Genomic DNA, 16569 nt, shown 5'->3' on the forward strand with positions numbered 1-16569 from the left:
ATTGTGATGCCCCCAGCTTTATTTTTCTTTTTCAACATTCCCCTGGCAATTAGAGGTCATTTCTAGTTCCATATAAATTTTAGGATTGTTTCTTCCAGGTCTGCAAAAAATGTCAATGGTATTTTGATAGGTATTGCATTTAAAGTGTAGATTCTCTGAGCAACATAGACATTTTCACAATATTTATCCTTCCAATCCATGAAAATGGAATGTTTTTCCATCTCTTTGTATTCCTCAATTTCTTCATAAATCTTCTGTAGTTCTTAGAATATAGATACTTTACCCCTTTGGTTAGGTTTATTCTTGGGTATCTAATGGTTTTGGTGCTATTATAAAGGAATAAATTCCTTAATTTATCTTTCTTCAGTCACATTGTTAATATATAGAAGTGCAACTGATTTCTGTGCATTGATTTTATATCCAGCCACATTGCTGAATTGCTGTATAAGTTCTAATAATTTGGGGGGTGGAGTCTTTGGGGCTCTCCACATAAAGTATCATGTCATCTGTGAAGAGAAAGAGTTTGACTTTTGCTTTGCCAATTTGAGAGCCTATTTATTTTTGTTGTCTGATTGCTTAAGCTAGAACATCTGGTACTATGTTGAACAGTAGTGGTGAGAGTGGGCATCCCTGTCATGTTCCTAACCTTAAAGAAAAGGTCTCAGTTTTTCCCCATTGAGAATGATATTTGCTATGGGCTTTTCATAGATGCCTTTTGTGATATTGAGGTATGTTCTCTCTATCCCTATATTTTGAAGAATTTAAATCAGGAGAGGATGCTGTATTTTGTCACATGCTTTTTCTGCATCAATTTAGAGATTCGTATGCCTCTTGTCTCTTCTTTTGTTAATCTATCTTGTTGATTGATTTGCGAATGTTGAACCACCCTTCATCCCAGGAATAAATCCCACCTGGTCGTGGTGAATAATCTCTTTAATGTACTGTTGGATCCTGTTGGCTAGGATCTTGTTGAGTATTTTAGGATCCAGGTACATTAGGCGTATTTGTCTGTAATTCTCCTTTCTGATGTGGTCTTTGTCTGGTTTTGGGATCAAGGTAATGCTGGCCTCATAAATGAGTTTGGAAGTTTTATTTCTATTTTTTTGGAACAGCTTCAGTAGAAAACATATAATTTCTACTTTAAATGTTTGGCTGAACTTTCCTTGGAAGCCATCTGGCCTTGGACTCATGTTTTTTGGGAGGTTTTTGATTACTGCTTCAATTTCATTATTGGTTCTGGTCTATTTAGATTGTCTATTTTTTCCTGTTTCAGTCTTGGTAGTTCATATGCTTCCAGGATTACATCCATTTCTTCCAAATTGCCTAGTTAGTTGGCATATAGCTGTTGGTAATAATTTCTACTAATTGCATCCATTTCTTTGGTATTAGTCATGATCTCTCCACCTTCATTCATAATTTTACCAATTTAGGTCCTTTCTCTTTCTTTTGGATAATTCTGGCCAGAGGTTTATCGATCTTATTAATTGTTTCAAAGAACCAGCTTCTAGTTTTGTTTTTCTGTTATACTATTCTTCCAGTTTCTAGTTCATTGATTTCTGTTCTTTATTACTTCTCTTTGACTGTTTGGTATAGGCTTTATTTGCTGTTCTTTCTCCAAATCCTTTAGGTGTAATGTTAGACTGTGCATTTGGAATTTTTCTAATTTTTTGAGAGAGGCTTGGATGGCTATGTACTTCCCTCTAAGGACTGCCTTTGCAGTATCCCATAGGTTCTGAACTGATGTGTTTTTATTCTCATGTGTTTGCATCAAATTTCCTGTTTGACCCATACATTCTTTAGCAGGATGCTTTCTGACCTCCAAGTGTTTGTATTCCTTCCAATGTTTTCCTTGTGCTTGAGTTCCAGTTTCAATGTATTGTGGTCTGAAAATATGTAGGGAATAATCTCAATTTTTTGGTATTGGTTGAGACCTAATTTGTGACACAGTGCGTGATCTATTCTGGAGAAGGTTCCATGTGCACTCGAGAAGAATGAGTAGTCTCTTGTTTTAGAATGAAATGTACTGTATATATCTACAAAGTCCATCTTGCCCAATGTGTCCTTCAAAGGTCTTGTTTCTTCATTGATCTTTTGCCTACATGATCTATCCATTGCTGTGAGTGGAGTGTTGAACTCTCCTACTATTAATGTATTATTATAAATATGATTCTTTATTTCAGTTAATAGTTTGTATTGTTGGCTTCTCCCATATTGGGGGCATAGATATTTACAATTGTTAGATTTTCTTATTGGATAAAGCCTTTAAATATGATATAGTGTACTTTTACATCTCTTACTACTGTCTTTGGTTTAATATCTAATTTGTCTGATAAATGGATTGCTACCCCAGGTCTCTTTTGAGGTCAGTTGGCATGATAAATGGTTTACCATCTCCTTATTTTCAACTGGAGTTTTCTTTAGGCTCAAAGTGAGTCTCTTGTAGACAGCATATGGATGGGTCCTGCTTTTTTAAATATTTCTTTTCAGTGTTCCAGAATTCATTGTTTATGCACCAAACCCAGTGCTCCATGCAACATGAGCCCTCCATAGTACTCACCACCAGGCTCACCCAATCGCCCACCCCACTCCCCTCCAAAACCCTCAGTTTATTTCTCAGAGTCCACAGTCTCTCATGGTTCTTCTCCCTCTCCATTTTCCTCAACTCCCTTCTCCTCTCCAGCTCACCATGTCCTCCATGTTATTTGTTATGCTCCACAAATAAGTGAAACCATATGATAATTGACTCTCTCTGCTTGACTTATTTCACTCAGCATAATCTCTTCCAGTCCCGTTCATGTTGATACAAGAGTTGGATATTCATCCATTCTGATGGAGGCATAATATTCCATAGTATATATGGACCACATCTTCTTTATTCATTCATCCATTGAAGGGCATCCTGGCTCTTTCCACAGTTTGGCGACTGCAGCCATTGTGGCTATAAACATTGGGGTACAGATGGCCCTTCTGTTCACTTCACTGCATCTGTATCTTTGGGGTAAATACCCTGTAGGGCAATTGTAGAGTCATACGGAAGCTCTATTTTTAATTTCTTAAGGAATCTCCACACTGTTTTCCAAAATGGCTGCACCAACTTGCATTCTCACCAGGAGTATAAGAGGGTTCCCCTTTCTCCATATCCTCTCCAACACATGTTGTTTACTGTCTTGTTAATTTTGGCCATGCTAAGTGGTGTAAGGTGGTATCTCAGTATCGTTTTGATTTAAATCTCCCTGATGGCTAATGATGAGGAACACTTTTTCATATGTTTGTTAGCTATTTGTATGTCTTCATTGGAGAAATGTCTGTTCATATCTTCTGCCCATTATGCAACATGATCATCAGTTTTGTGTGTGTTGTGTTTGACGAGTTCGTATAGATCTTGGATATCAGCCCTTTGTCTGTAGTGCCATTTGTGAAATCTCCCATTCCGAGGGTTGCCTTTTTGTTTTGTTGACTGTTTTCTTTGTTGTGTAAAAGCTTTTGATCTTGATGAGGTCCCAAAAGTCCATTTTTGCTTTTGTTTCCTTTGCCTTTGGAGACATATCTTGAAAGAAGTTGTTGTGGCCAATGTCGAAGAGGTTACTGCTTATGTTCTCCTCTAGGATTCTGATGGATTCCTGCCTCACATTCATGTCTTATCCATTTTGAGTTTATCTTTGTGAATGGTGTAAGAGAATGGTCAAGTTTCATTCTTCTATACATAGCTGTCCAATTTTCCCAAAACAATTTATTGAAGAGACTGTCTTATTTTCACTGGATATTTTTTCCTACTTTGTGGAATATTATTTGACCATGAAGTTGAGGGTCCATATCTGGGCTCTCTATTCTGTTCCACTGGTCTATGTGTCTGTTTTTGTGCCAGTACCATGCTGTCTTGGTGATCACAGCTTTGTAGTAAAGCTTGAAATCAGGCAACATGATGCACCCAGTTTTGTTTTTCTTTTTCACCATTTCCTTAGCAATTTGGTGTCTCTTCTGGTTCCATACAAATTTTAGGGCTGTTTGTTCCAGCTCTTTGAAAAATGCTGGTGGAATTTTGATTGGAATGGCATTGAAAGTATAGATTGCTCTAGGCAGTATAAACATTTTAACAATGTTTATTCTTCTGTTCCATCAGCATGGAATCGTATTCCATCTTTTTGTGTCTTCTTCAATTTCTTTCATGAGTGTTCTGTAGTTCCTTGAATACAGATCCTTTACCTCTTTGGTTAGGTTTATTCCCAGGTATCTTATGGTTCTTGGTGCTATAGTAAATGGAATCAATTCTCTAATTTCCCTTCCTATATTTTCATTCTTAGAGTATAAGAAAGCAACTGATTTCTTTGCATTGATTTTGCATCCTGCCACATTACTGTATTGGTCTATGAGTTCTAGTAGTTTGTGGGTGGTGTCTTTTGGGTTTTCCATATAAAGTATCATGTCATCTGTGAAGAGAGAGAGTTTGACTTCATTGCCAATCTGAATACCTTTTATTTATTTTTGTTGTCTGATTGATGTTGCTAGGACTTCTAGTACTACGTTGAACAAGAGTGGTGAGAGTGGGCATCCTTATTGTGTTTCTGATCTCAAAGGGAAGGCTGTCAGCTTTTCCCTATTGAAAATAATATTCACTGTGTGTCTTTCATAGATTTTTCATAGATTTCATAGATTTTATGAAGTTGAGGAATGTTCCCTCTATCCCTATACCTTGAAGATTTTTAATCAGGAACAGATGCTGTAACTTGTCAAATGGTTTTTCTGCATCAATTGAGAGAACTATGTGGTTCTTCTCTCTTCTCTTATTGATTTGTTCTATCACATTGATCTGGAAATGTTGAACCACCCCAGCCTCCCATGGATAAATCCTACCTGGTCATGGTGGATAATATTTTTAATGTACTGTTGGATCCCATTAGCTAAGATTGTTGAGAATCATAGCATCCATATTCATCAGGGATATTAGTTTAAAATTCTCCTTTTTGGTGGGTTCTTTTCCTGGTTTAGGGCTCAGGGTAATGCTGGCTTCATAAAAAGAGTCTGGAAGTATTCCTTCTGTTTCTATTTTTTGAAACAGCTTCAGGAGAATAGGTATTATTTCTTCTTTGAAAGTTTGGTATAACTCCCCAGGGAATCTTTCAGGTCCTGAGCTCTTGTTTTTAGGGAGGTTTTTGATCACTGATTCAGTCTTGTTACTAGTTATTGGTCTATTCAGGTTGTCAATATCTTCTTAATTCAATTTTGGAAGTTTGTGTGTTTCCAGGAATGCATCCATGTCTTCTAAGTTTCTTAATTTATTGGCATATAATTCTTGAAAATAATTTCTGGTGATTGTTTCTATTTCTTGGTGTTAGTCGTGATCTCTCCCCTTTCACTTATAATTTTAATAATTTCGGTTCTCTCTCTTTTCTTTTGGATCAGTTTGGACGGTAGTTTATAGATCTTATTGATTCTTTCAAAGAACCATCTTCTAGTTTCATTGACATGCTCATGGATCAGAAGAATCAACATTGTTAAAATGTCTATACTGCCTAAAGTAAACTATACTTTCAATGCCATCCTGATCAAAAATCCACAGGCATTTTTCAAAGTGCTGGAACAAACAATCTTAAAATTTGTATGGAACCAGCAGATACCCCGAAAAAGAAAAACAAAACTGGGTGCATCAGGTTGTCTGATTTCAAGCTTTACTACAAAGCTATGATCACCAAGACAGCATGGTACTGGCACAAAAACAGACACATAGACCAGTGGAACAGAGTAGAGAGCCCAGATATGGACCCTCAACTTTATAGTCAAATAATCTTTGACAAAGCAGGAAAAAATATCCAGTGGAAAAAAGACAGTCTCTTCAATAAATGGTTTTGGGAAAATTGGACAGCTATGTGTAGAAGAATGAAACTTGACCATTCTCTTACACCATTCACAAGATAAACTTGAGATGGATAAAAGACTTCAACGTGAGGCAGCAATCTATCAAAATTCTAGAGGAGAACATAAGCAGTAACCTCTTCGACATTGGCCACAGCAACTTCTTTCAAGATATGTCTCCAAAGGCAAAGGAAACAAAAGCAAAAATGAACTTTTGGGACTTCCTCAAGATCAAAAGCTTCTGCACAGCAAAGGAAACAGTCAACAGGAGGAAACCCACAGAATGGGAGAAGATATTTACAAATGACTCTATAAACAAGGATTGATATCCAGGATCTATAAAGAACTCCACAAACTCAACAGTCAAGAAACAAATAATCACGTCACACAATAGGCAGAAGACATGAATAGAGACTTCTCCAAGGAAGACATACAAATGGCTAGCAGATATATGAAAAAAATATTCATTATCATTAGCCATCAGGGAGATTCAAATCAAAACCACATTGAAATACCATCTTGTGCCAGTAAGAATGGCCAAAATTAACAAGACAGTAAACAACATGTGTTGGATAGGATGTGGAGAAAGGGGAACCCTCTTACACTGTTGCAGGGAATGCAAGTTGGTGCAGCCACTTTGGAAAACAGTGTGGAGATTCCTTAAGAAATTAAAAATAGGGATGGGGGCATGATGGCAGAGAAGTAGGAGATGCTGTCTCAACTTTCCCCTAAAGTGAGCTGATTATCTACCAAAACACTCTGAACATCCATGAAATCAGCCTGAGATGTAGGATTATACACTTCTGGATCTCTACAGGGGAAGAAGATACCAGTGGTGAGTTAAAGCAGTGGAGTTTGAACAATCAGATTTATATTTGAGAAGAAACAGAAGGGGGAAGCAGACACCAGAAACGACCCATTGGAAAGTAATACCCCAATATGACAGTGCCCTATGATTGGGGACCAGCATTAACTTGAAGTCTGGTTAAAAGCACTCAAAAAGAGCAAAAGGTCTTAAGGGGCAACTGGTAGAATCAGGCAGTTATGATCACAGGCTTAAGCCCATGGACCCAGGATAGCTATTGCCAGTGAACACTCATGCCAGAGAGAGTGCAGCAAAGCCTCCAGGCCATGGGCCCTGAGCTCCAGGTGGGCGTGAGAGAGTCTGGGTGGACATCAGTCAGCGCTCTCTAGAACCACAACTTTTTTCACTGTGCATGCCTGCTGTGTGACCGACCAGGGCCTGGGCCATGCTCCACACACTCCCCTGAGAGAGGTCCGTGTGGGCACTAGCCTGTGGTCTCTAGGACCGGCCGAGAGTCTGAACACTCCCAGCTAGAGCCAGAATGAAGATCTCACTGCTATCTCTGGTTGGGATCTCTCTGACGGTCTAGACCTGCCCAGAGAGCAGCCCGGCAAAGGCAGCCACTGGAAGCAGGCTCCCTAGACCAACATTGCTCGCGGCTTTGGTGGCACGGGGGTACAGAGACAAGTAGGAGATCCTGAGACCCCTGAGACAGTGGCTATGGATGTGCTCTGCTGGTGGGAGGTGGCAGAGGGGGAGTCTGTGTGCTGTGAACCATCCAGAGGGGAACAGACTGAGGCTTCTTTCTGAAATGGAGGTCTGGGTGCAGTTTGCTTTACTCTAATCCTCTAAAGAACTGACAACGGCCACCAAGGGGGAAAAAAAGGAAAAAACAAAAAACAAAAACAAAAACTGGTATAGGGAACGTCCAGAAAACAAAAGCCTGAAAAGCCAGTTTCCTCAGAGCTCAGCCCCTTCTTAGAGGGCAGGAGAACTCAACCCAAGCAAGGCTGCCTGAAAAACAGTGCAGCAGGCCCCTCCCCCAGAAAGCCAGCCAAAGAAAACGAGAGGACAACCACCACAGGGTCCCCATAAAACTGTAAAACCCCAATATTAAGGGAAAAGAAGATATTAAGTGTGGAGTATTGCCCTAAAACCTTTATATTTCTCAGATACAACTTTTTTAATTTTTAATTTTTAATTTTTTAAATTCATTCCCACTATTCTTATTATTTTTCTTTTTTTAATTTTTAGCCTATTTACCATCATAACGAGAGGTTCAATGCAACAAATTCTATAATAACTTTTGAACTTGAACTTTTTTGAGACATATATCTGTGTTTTTCTTTTGCTTTTCTATTTCTCTTAATATTCATTTAGAGAAAAACTTAAAGGTAATCCTCTTTCCCTAATCAATACTACCCCTATATATAAACCACTTTTAATGCCCCTTTATTTCTGGAAATTTGAGTCCTTTAACAAAGATATCAAGATACACCCAGGAGGAATCAAAATAACCTTCCTCGCCCACACTGAGGATTTATAACCACCCTCCTGTCTTTTCCTTCTGTCTGTGTTTCTGTGTATTTGTTTTTGTTCTGGTATTATGTAAATCTTATACTTGGGCTTCATTTTGCCTGGGTTCTTTTTTTCTTCTCATTTACTTTTGTCAGTCTTTTTCTTTATCTGTTTCAGTTCATATGCCTTATAAATCCTACCTTTGGGGCCCATTCTGGCTGAATCTTCTCTGTTTTTTTTTTTTTTTTCTTTTTCTTTTCTCTCTCTCTCTCTCTCTCTCTTTCTTTCTTTTTGGCAGGGACTCCTGATTGCTCAAAGCGTTCCAGAGTGCATCTTGGCTGGATCATAGTTGATACATTCAGCTAAACATCCCCTCAGCCCTCTCTCACCAAAATGACTAGGAGGAGGAATGCCCAACAGAGGAAAAATTCAGAGACTGTGCCCTCTCCATCAGCTATTGGATATGGACATAAACAGTATGTTGGAAAGGGAATTCAGGGTAACAATTATCCAGGCAATGGCTAGGTTGGAGAAAACCATTAATGACAACATGGACTCGATGAAGGCAGAAGTGAAAGCCACCAGGGAAGAAGTTAAAATTGCTGTCAACGAGTTCTAATCTAATCTAAATTCTCTAACAGCTAGGATAACTGAAGCAGAAGATAGAATTAATGATCTAAAGGACAAACTGATAGAGAAAAAGGATCAGGAGGAGGCCTGGAACAAATAGCTGAGAAGCCATGAAAACAGAATTAGGGAAATAAATGATGCCATGAAATGTTCCAAATTCAGAATTATTAGAATCCCTGAGGGGGAGGAGAAAGAAAGAAGACTAGAGGATAGGGTTGAACAAATTCTCCATGAAAATTGTCCCAATCTGGGGAATGTTCCAGAATCAGCATTCATGTCCTAGAGGCAAAAAGGTCTACCCCCCCAAGATCATAGAATCTAGAAAGACCTCGAGACACCTGATTGTGAAACTGATGAATCATAATTTTAGACAGGAGCTCTTGAGCAGCTAGGGGGAAGAGATTCCTTATGTACAGAGGAAGGCCCATCAGAATAGCATCAGACCTGTCCACAGAAACCTGGCAAGCTGGAAAGGGCTGACAAGACATATTCAGGGCACTAAGTGAGAAGAACATGCAGCCAAGAATACTTACCAGCAAGCTGACATTCAAAATAGATGGAGAGATAAAGAGCTTCCAAGACTGGCAAGGTTTAAAAGAGTATGTGACCACCATGCTGGCACTACAAGAAATATTAAGGGGGGAAGGGTTCTATAGAAGAAGAAAGAACACAAGAGTGTCATAGAACAGAAATTTACAGGGACAATCTTTAGAAACAAGGACTTTACAGGCAACATGATGTCAATAAAAACGTATCTCTCAATAATCACTGTACGTGAATCACCTAAACACTCCCATAAAATAGCACAGGGTTGCAGATTGGATAAAATGACAGGACCCATCCATATGTTGTCTACATAGAGACCCATTTTGAACCTAAGGATACATCCAGACTGAAAGTGAAGGGATGGAGAAGCATCTTTCATGCCAATGGGCCTGCAAAGAGGGCTTGGGTAGCGATTCTCATCTCAGATAAATTAGATTTTAAACTAAAGACTGTAGTCAGAGATACAGAAGGACACTACATCATTCTTAAAGGGTCTATCCACCAAGAAGATCTAACAATTGTAAATATTTATGCTCCCAATACAGGAGCAGCCAACTACATAAGCCAACTATTAATCAAGATAAAGACTTATATTGATATAAATACATTAATAGATGGGGATCTTAACACACCACTCTCAGTAATAGATCATCCAAAGAGAAAATCAATAAGGAAACAACAGCATTGAATGGGTCCTGCTTTTTTATCTCATCTGAAACCCTGTGCCGTTTGATGGGAGCTTTCAGTCTGTTCATGTTGACAATAACTATTAAAAGATGAATTTAGTGCCATAATATTGCTTATAAAGTCCCTGTTTCGGTAGATTGTCTCTGTAAATTTTTGGTCTATATTCTTCTTTTACAGACTCTCCACTATATTTCTTGCAGGGCCGGCTTGGTGGTCACATATTCTTTCAGTTTCTCCCTGCCCTGGAAGCTCTTTATCTCTCTGTCCATTATGAATCACAGCCTTGCTGGATAGAGTATTCTTGGCTGCATGTTCTTCTCATTTAGTACCCTGATTATGTCTTGCCAGCCCTTTCTGGCTTGCCAGGTCTCTGTGGATATGTCTGATGTTATTTCAATGTTCCTCCCTCTGTATGTCAGAAATCTCTTACCCCTAACTGCTCTCCAGATAGCTTCTGTCCCTATAAGATTTGCAAGTTTCTCTGTTATATACTGGGGTGTTGGTCTGTTTTTATTGATTTGGAAGGGGTTCTTTCTGCCTCTTGGACAAGAATGCTTGTTTCCTTCCCCAGATTAAGGAAGTTCTGAGCTATGATTTCCTCATATATATCTTCTAGCCCTCTCTCTCTCCACCCCCTTAGGGATCCCGATAATTCTGACATTGCAATGTTTCATGGTGCCATTGATCTCTCTAAGTCTTTTCTCATGGGCTTCTAGCTATCTATGCCTATCTTCCTCAGCTTCCTTCCTTTCTATCAGCTTATCTTCTAGATCACTTATTTGTTCTTCTGTGTCATTTACCCTGGCTGTTAGAGTATCCAGTTTAGACTGAATCTCATTCATAGCATTTTTTTAATTTGGCCTGATTAGATTTCATTTCTTCCCTTAGAGATTCTTTCTAATTGCTAATGTTTTTCTCAGGCCTATCTGTTGACTTCATAATTGGTACCCTGAAGTCTATCTCTGACATCTTGCTTGTATCCATATCCCTTAGATCTGTAGCAGAGCACGTCATCTCTGGTTCTTTTCTTTTTTGGGAGTTCCTCCTCCTAGTTATTCTGTTGAGGGATGGTTGAGGGAATGTACAGAGTCCAAAATATCAACCACAACCAAAGCAAAATGCACCTACAAAAAAATCTGAAGTGGTAGAAACTACCACAGATATGCCACCAAAGCCAAGATGATCCAAAACAATAAAAAAGAAAAGAGATAAGAGAAAAAATAAAGAGGGGATCAGGAGAAAGATTATAATCTCTCAATGTGAACAGAGCAGGGGGTGTGGCTGTTCCTGCTTGATTTTTGGCCAGTGTGTTAGAAGACACTATTTCCCAAAATTGCAAAGAAATCAGAACTTACATGTATACCAAGATAAAATTGAATAGAGTGAAAAACGGGCTTATATGGGGCATAAATCTATGAAGATATACAGAAAATAGAAGTAAGAGTTATAGAAATAAAAATAAAAATAGAAACAAATATAGAGAAAGAAAATTAAAGTTAAGTGACTTAAAAAATATAGGCTGGGAAATACAAATCTTTTTGAAATGGAAGCAGGGTTAAAAAAAAGAAAAGAAAAAATAAGAAAAGAAACTAAAAACGAAATGTAAAATTTTTGTCTGAAATATGAGCGAGCCAGGAGAAAACACCTGGAGCTCCCTGTATTATTTTCCTCTGGCACTGGAATTTTATAGTATTGTGACAAGTAAGCTCATCATTCATAATCTGCCTTCTCGATGAGGGGTATGCTTCTTAGCTTCTCAGGAGTCTTTTCCTGGGTGAAGTTGTCCCATCCCTTATCAGGGGGATGAGCTTAATGTGAGCGGGTTGGCTGCATAGCTTTCGTTCCCTGTCGTCTTTCTGCTTCTCTTTAGAGGGTCACAGCAAATGTGGCCCTTCAGGAATCTCCGGCCCAGAGCTGCAATGTTGAGGTCCATCCCTCACCCCCATCAAATTCTCCAGGCCAATCCTTCTCCACCGCTGCATGTACCAGACTCTACACACTCACGCAATTCGTGCCTACCCCACCTCTCCCAGGGGAGTCATGGGGACCTGCAAGTATCTCTGCTTTGTGACTCTGCAATTGGTAACATCCATTGGCTCATACGTGCACCCTCTTCCACATCTCCCAGGTTATATTGTGTGCTGCCCCAGTGTCCCTTGGGGGTCACACTGCCCTGAATGCTGTTGCCCAGTCATGGGAGCAGGTCTTTATATACCAAACTGCTGAATCCTGTGATTCCCACCAGGTACTCTTCTCCCAAGGGAGCCATGGGAACCCGTGAGTACCTCTGCACCATGTGACTCCACAACTGCCCGCAGCTGTGGGCTCGCATGTGCACCCTCCTCTGCAGCTCCTAGATCACACTGTGTGCCGCCCCATTCCTGGGTGGCCCCAGCATCTCCTCATAGGCCACTCTGCCCTGAAAGCTGTCCCTGTCATGGGTGCAAGCAGTTCTATATCTCCCCTAAGATGTTTGACAGCCCGCACCTTCTAGTCTTTTTCAGGATGGGTGGCCTTCCTAACAGCTTGGCTCACAGTTTATGGTGTTCAGAGCTGAAAGCCCCCTCTGGGCTTCCTGACCACAACCAGTCCCCCTACTCCATTGCTTAAGCACTCCATTGGTTTAAGCTCTCCCATTCTTCCTGAGTCTTCTGGAACCCTGAAAGCACAATGGTCCACCTAGAATTCTGCCCTACTCACCCCCTGTGCCCTTTTCAGAAGGGGGTGCCTCTCACTAGAGTGGATTTCCAAGGGTTTCATTTTTTTTTTTGCGCCACACCTCCTACTTCAAAAAAAGTAGTCATTTTTCTGCTTGTGGAGATCCAGATAAATCGACTCACATCTCAGGTTGAATTCGTGTGTATTCAGAATGGTTTGATAGATATCCAGCTATACTTGAGGGACTAGATGAAACAAGGTCCTCCACTCAGTCACCATCATGCCTCCCTCTCCCAAAGTCCCTGTTTCTGTGTAAATTTCTGGTCTATATTACTTGTGGGTTGTGTCTTCACTTACATGGTCCCTCTTCATATTTCTCGCAGGGCTGGCTTGGTTGTCACATATTCTTTCAGTTTCTGAGTGTCCTGGGAACTCGTTATCTCTCCTTCCATTCTGAATGAGAGCCTTGCTGGATAAAGTACTCTTGGCTGCATGTTCTTCTCATTTAGTACCCTGAATATGTCTTTCCAGCTCTTTCTGTCTTGCCAGGTTTCCGTGGTTAGGTCTGATGTTATTCTGATGTTCCTCTCTCCATACATAAGAAATCTCTCCCTAGCTGCTCTCAGCATATCTTCTTTGGCTCTAAGATTTGCAAGCTTCACTATTATATGTCAGAGTGTTCATATATTTTTATTGATTTTGGGAGGGGTCCTCTCTGCCTCATGGACATGAATGCTTATTTCCTTCGCAAGATTAGGGAAGTTTTCAGTAATGATTTGCTCAAATAGACCTTCTAGATTCTCTCTCCACCTCCTCTGAGATCCCTGTAATTTGGACATTGGTTTGTTTCAAGGCATTATTAAATTCCTGAAGCCTTCCTTCATGGGCAATTAGTTGTCTTTCTCTCTTTTCCTCCACTTCATTCCTTTCTATCAGCCTGTCCTCTAGATCACTTATTCTCTCTTCTGTCTCATTTACCCTAGCTGTTAGAGCATTCAGTTTAAACTGCATCTCATTCATAGCATAGTTTGGCCTCATTAGATCTTATTTCCACCCTTAGAGATTCTGTATTTTCATTTATGCTTTTTAAAGCCTAGCCATTAACTTTTTGATTGCTATCCTGAGTTTTATCTCTGACATCTTGCTTATAGCCATATCAATTAGCTCTGTTGCAGAGAACACTGCCTCTGGTTCTTTCCTTTATTCTGCCCAGGGAAGGATGGCTGAGTGAATGAACAGAGTCCAAAATATCAACCATGAGCCAAGACATATTCACCCTGGAAAAAATGTGGAGTAGTTTGAAGTCATCAAAGAAAAGGAAATAAACCCAAGATGAGCCAAAACAATAAAAAGGGGGGAGGGTAGATACTATAATCTCATAGGGTAGACAAAGCAGTGTGATCTTCTTGTTCCTGATTGAATTTTGGCTATAGTGAAAAAAGGACTAGAGTGAGGCATAAATCTATAAAATGTGGATGTGAGGGGGAAAAAGTTAAAAAGTGATTTAAAAATATAAGGTGGTAAAAGACTCTAGTTGCAATGGGGAAAATGTTTATAAAAATAAGAAATATAAAATTTTAGACTAAGGTATAAATGATTTGGGAGGAAACACCTGGAACTCAATATATTGTTTTCCCCTGGTGCTGGAGTTTTACAGTCCTGTCAGATATATAAGCCTGTCATTCACCAGTTCTTCCCATCTGTCTTCAAGGGGAAGGGCCTGCTGTTTTGGCTTTCCCTTCTTGCTTGGGTGGAATTACCCCATCCCTTGTCAGGGGTTGGGCTTAAGGTTAGCTGGTTCTCTGTGTGGCTTTTATTCCCTGGTGGCTTTCTTCACCTCTTCAGAAGGTCAGAACAAAACCAGCTGTGCCAGGATCTCTGGCCCAGAGCTGCAAGGTCATGGTCCCCCTTCTTCAGTAAACCCTCCAAGTCAACCATACTTCTTTAGTAAACCCTCCAAGTCAAACCATCTCCACTTCTGTGTTCACCAAACCCATAGACTCTCATTGTTCACCCGCACTGCAATTATCCTGGGTGGAGCCCCCAGGGTCCATGAGTAACACTTCACTTTGTGTCTTTGCAACTGTGAGCTACTGGGAGCTTGCATGCATGCCCTGCTTCAAACTTCACTGCTCCCAGCTCATAGCTGGGTGCCATCCTACTATCCTTTCTGGGACCACCACTGCCCTGAGAGCTGTTGCTCAGTCATAGGCTCAGCTGTTTTGTCACTCCCAGGGATGTTAAATGGCCCACATGTCCCAGTCTTTTTCAGGGTGCTTAGGAAGAGAGCAGTCTCCCTACTGGTCTGCCTTGCAGTTTATGGTAACTGGGGCTGAGAGTCCCTTCTGGGCTCACTGACCATATCCAGTTTTCCCACTCCACTGCTTGGACACTGTTTCAGATCAGGCAGCCCTGTTTTTCTTTGTTTCCTGGTATCCTGAGACCAAAGTGATGCACATAAAATTCTGCTCTTTTAATCCCTGTTCCCTTTTCAGAAAGGGATGTCTCTCCCTGGAGAAGGTTTCTAATGGTTCTGATTTTTGCACTTCTGGTAGCCAGCTTATGGAGGCTCCATCCCCTGTCTCTTTATCTTCCAACATTTCCTGAAGATTAATGATTCTGCACTTCCTACCTTGCAAAAAGCTGTTGTTTTTCCATTTGTAGAGCTCCAGATATATTTTCTTACATCTCAGGCTGAATTTATGTGTGTTCAGAATGGTTTCATAGATATACAGCTAAATATGACGGACCAGATGAACTGAGGTCCCTTACTCTCCCACCATCTTGCCTCCCCCCTTTTTTTTAATTTAAAGTCAATTAACCAACATGTAGTATATCATGAGTTTCAGTTGTAGTGTTCAAGAATTCATCAGTTGCATATAACAACTGTTATTATTATTTTCCAAAAACAAATAACTAGTCAAGGGCAGAACACAGATTTATATCCAGGCCTGAATCTAAAGCTTGTGTTCCCTTCCTAATATTGCTATGCTTAATACAGAAACAGGTTGTAGGGTGAGCACTGCCACAAACTGGCTCTACGACTTAGTGTGATATACTGTATCACTTTGAATCTCATTAGTTTCTTATCTGTAAATTGGGATAAGGATAGGTGAAGTTCAGATTGTTCTGCATGTAATCTAGAGGAAGAAAATGGATGTCTAGATAGGAGGGACTCTAAATAGTTAATTGACCAATACAAGTCAGTTTCATCCTTTGCAAGACAGTTGAACAAGTATACCAAGAACCCTCAATATGTTTATGCTCTTTAGTCTGGGCAACCCCACTTAGGCAGTGTGGAATAGTGGGTGGCATTTTAGAGCCCTGCATTCAAGTGTTTACATCCTATTTACTAGTTCTGTGGTCTAGGGCAAGTTAATACCCGAACCTCAATTTCTTTTTTTTTTTTCTTTTACAAATAGGATAATAACACCCAACGTTTTTACCCTTTTCTAAGGTAACAAAATATTAACATGAAAGAAGTTTTGAATAAAGAAAAAATTTTCTCCCATTGCCCTAGCCACATAATACAGTACTCTTTGTGGTTCTGCACCACTGATGGTCACCTCTTAAGGCAGTATCCACAGGAGAGAGAAACTAAAGACAAAAACAGGCTAAAGCCAGAGGCCAGTGTCTAGTGTGTAGAGCAAGAGCACCCATGGGATGGGCTGGAGCAAAGGTGAAAGCCAGGTACCAATGCAGAGGACAGGAGATGCTAAATCTGAGTGATGGGTAACAGCTAGGCAGTACCTAAAAAACAGAAAGCACAGAGAGCCAGTGGGAGTAAAACAATGTGCTCTATAGGAGCCTCCTTCCAAAGCTTTGTGGCTCTTTCATTTAGGCAGGCTTCAAATGGTGTTAAAGGTCTTTGAAAC

General features: G+C 40.1%; 1 protein-coding gene across 2 annotated transcripts in view; it reads left to right on the plus strand.

Moving 5' to 3' along the window:
- The window catches only part of LOC111139324 (zinc finger C4H2-type containing), a 62210-nt gene that overhangs the window by 38366 nt on the left and 7275 nt on the right, over positions 1-16569 (plus strand). The gene's annotated exons all lie outside the window — the stretch shown is intronic.

Source organism: Enhydra lutris, unplaced genomic scaffold (assembly GCF_002288905.1).
Source record: "Enhydra lutris kenyoni isolate GAN:26980312 unplaced genomic scaffold, ASM228890v2 scaffoldscaffold100, whole genome shotgun sequence".
NCBI lineage: Eukaryota > Metazoa > Chordata > Mammalia > Carnivora > Mustelidae > Enhydra > Enhydra lutris.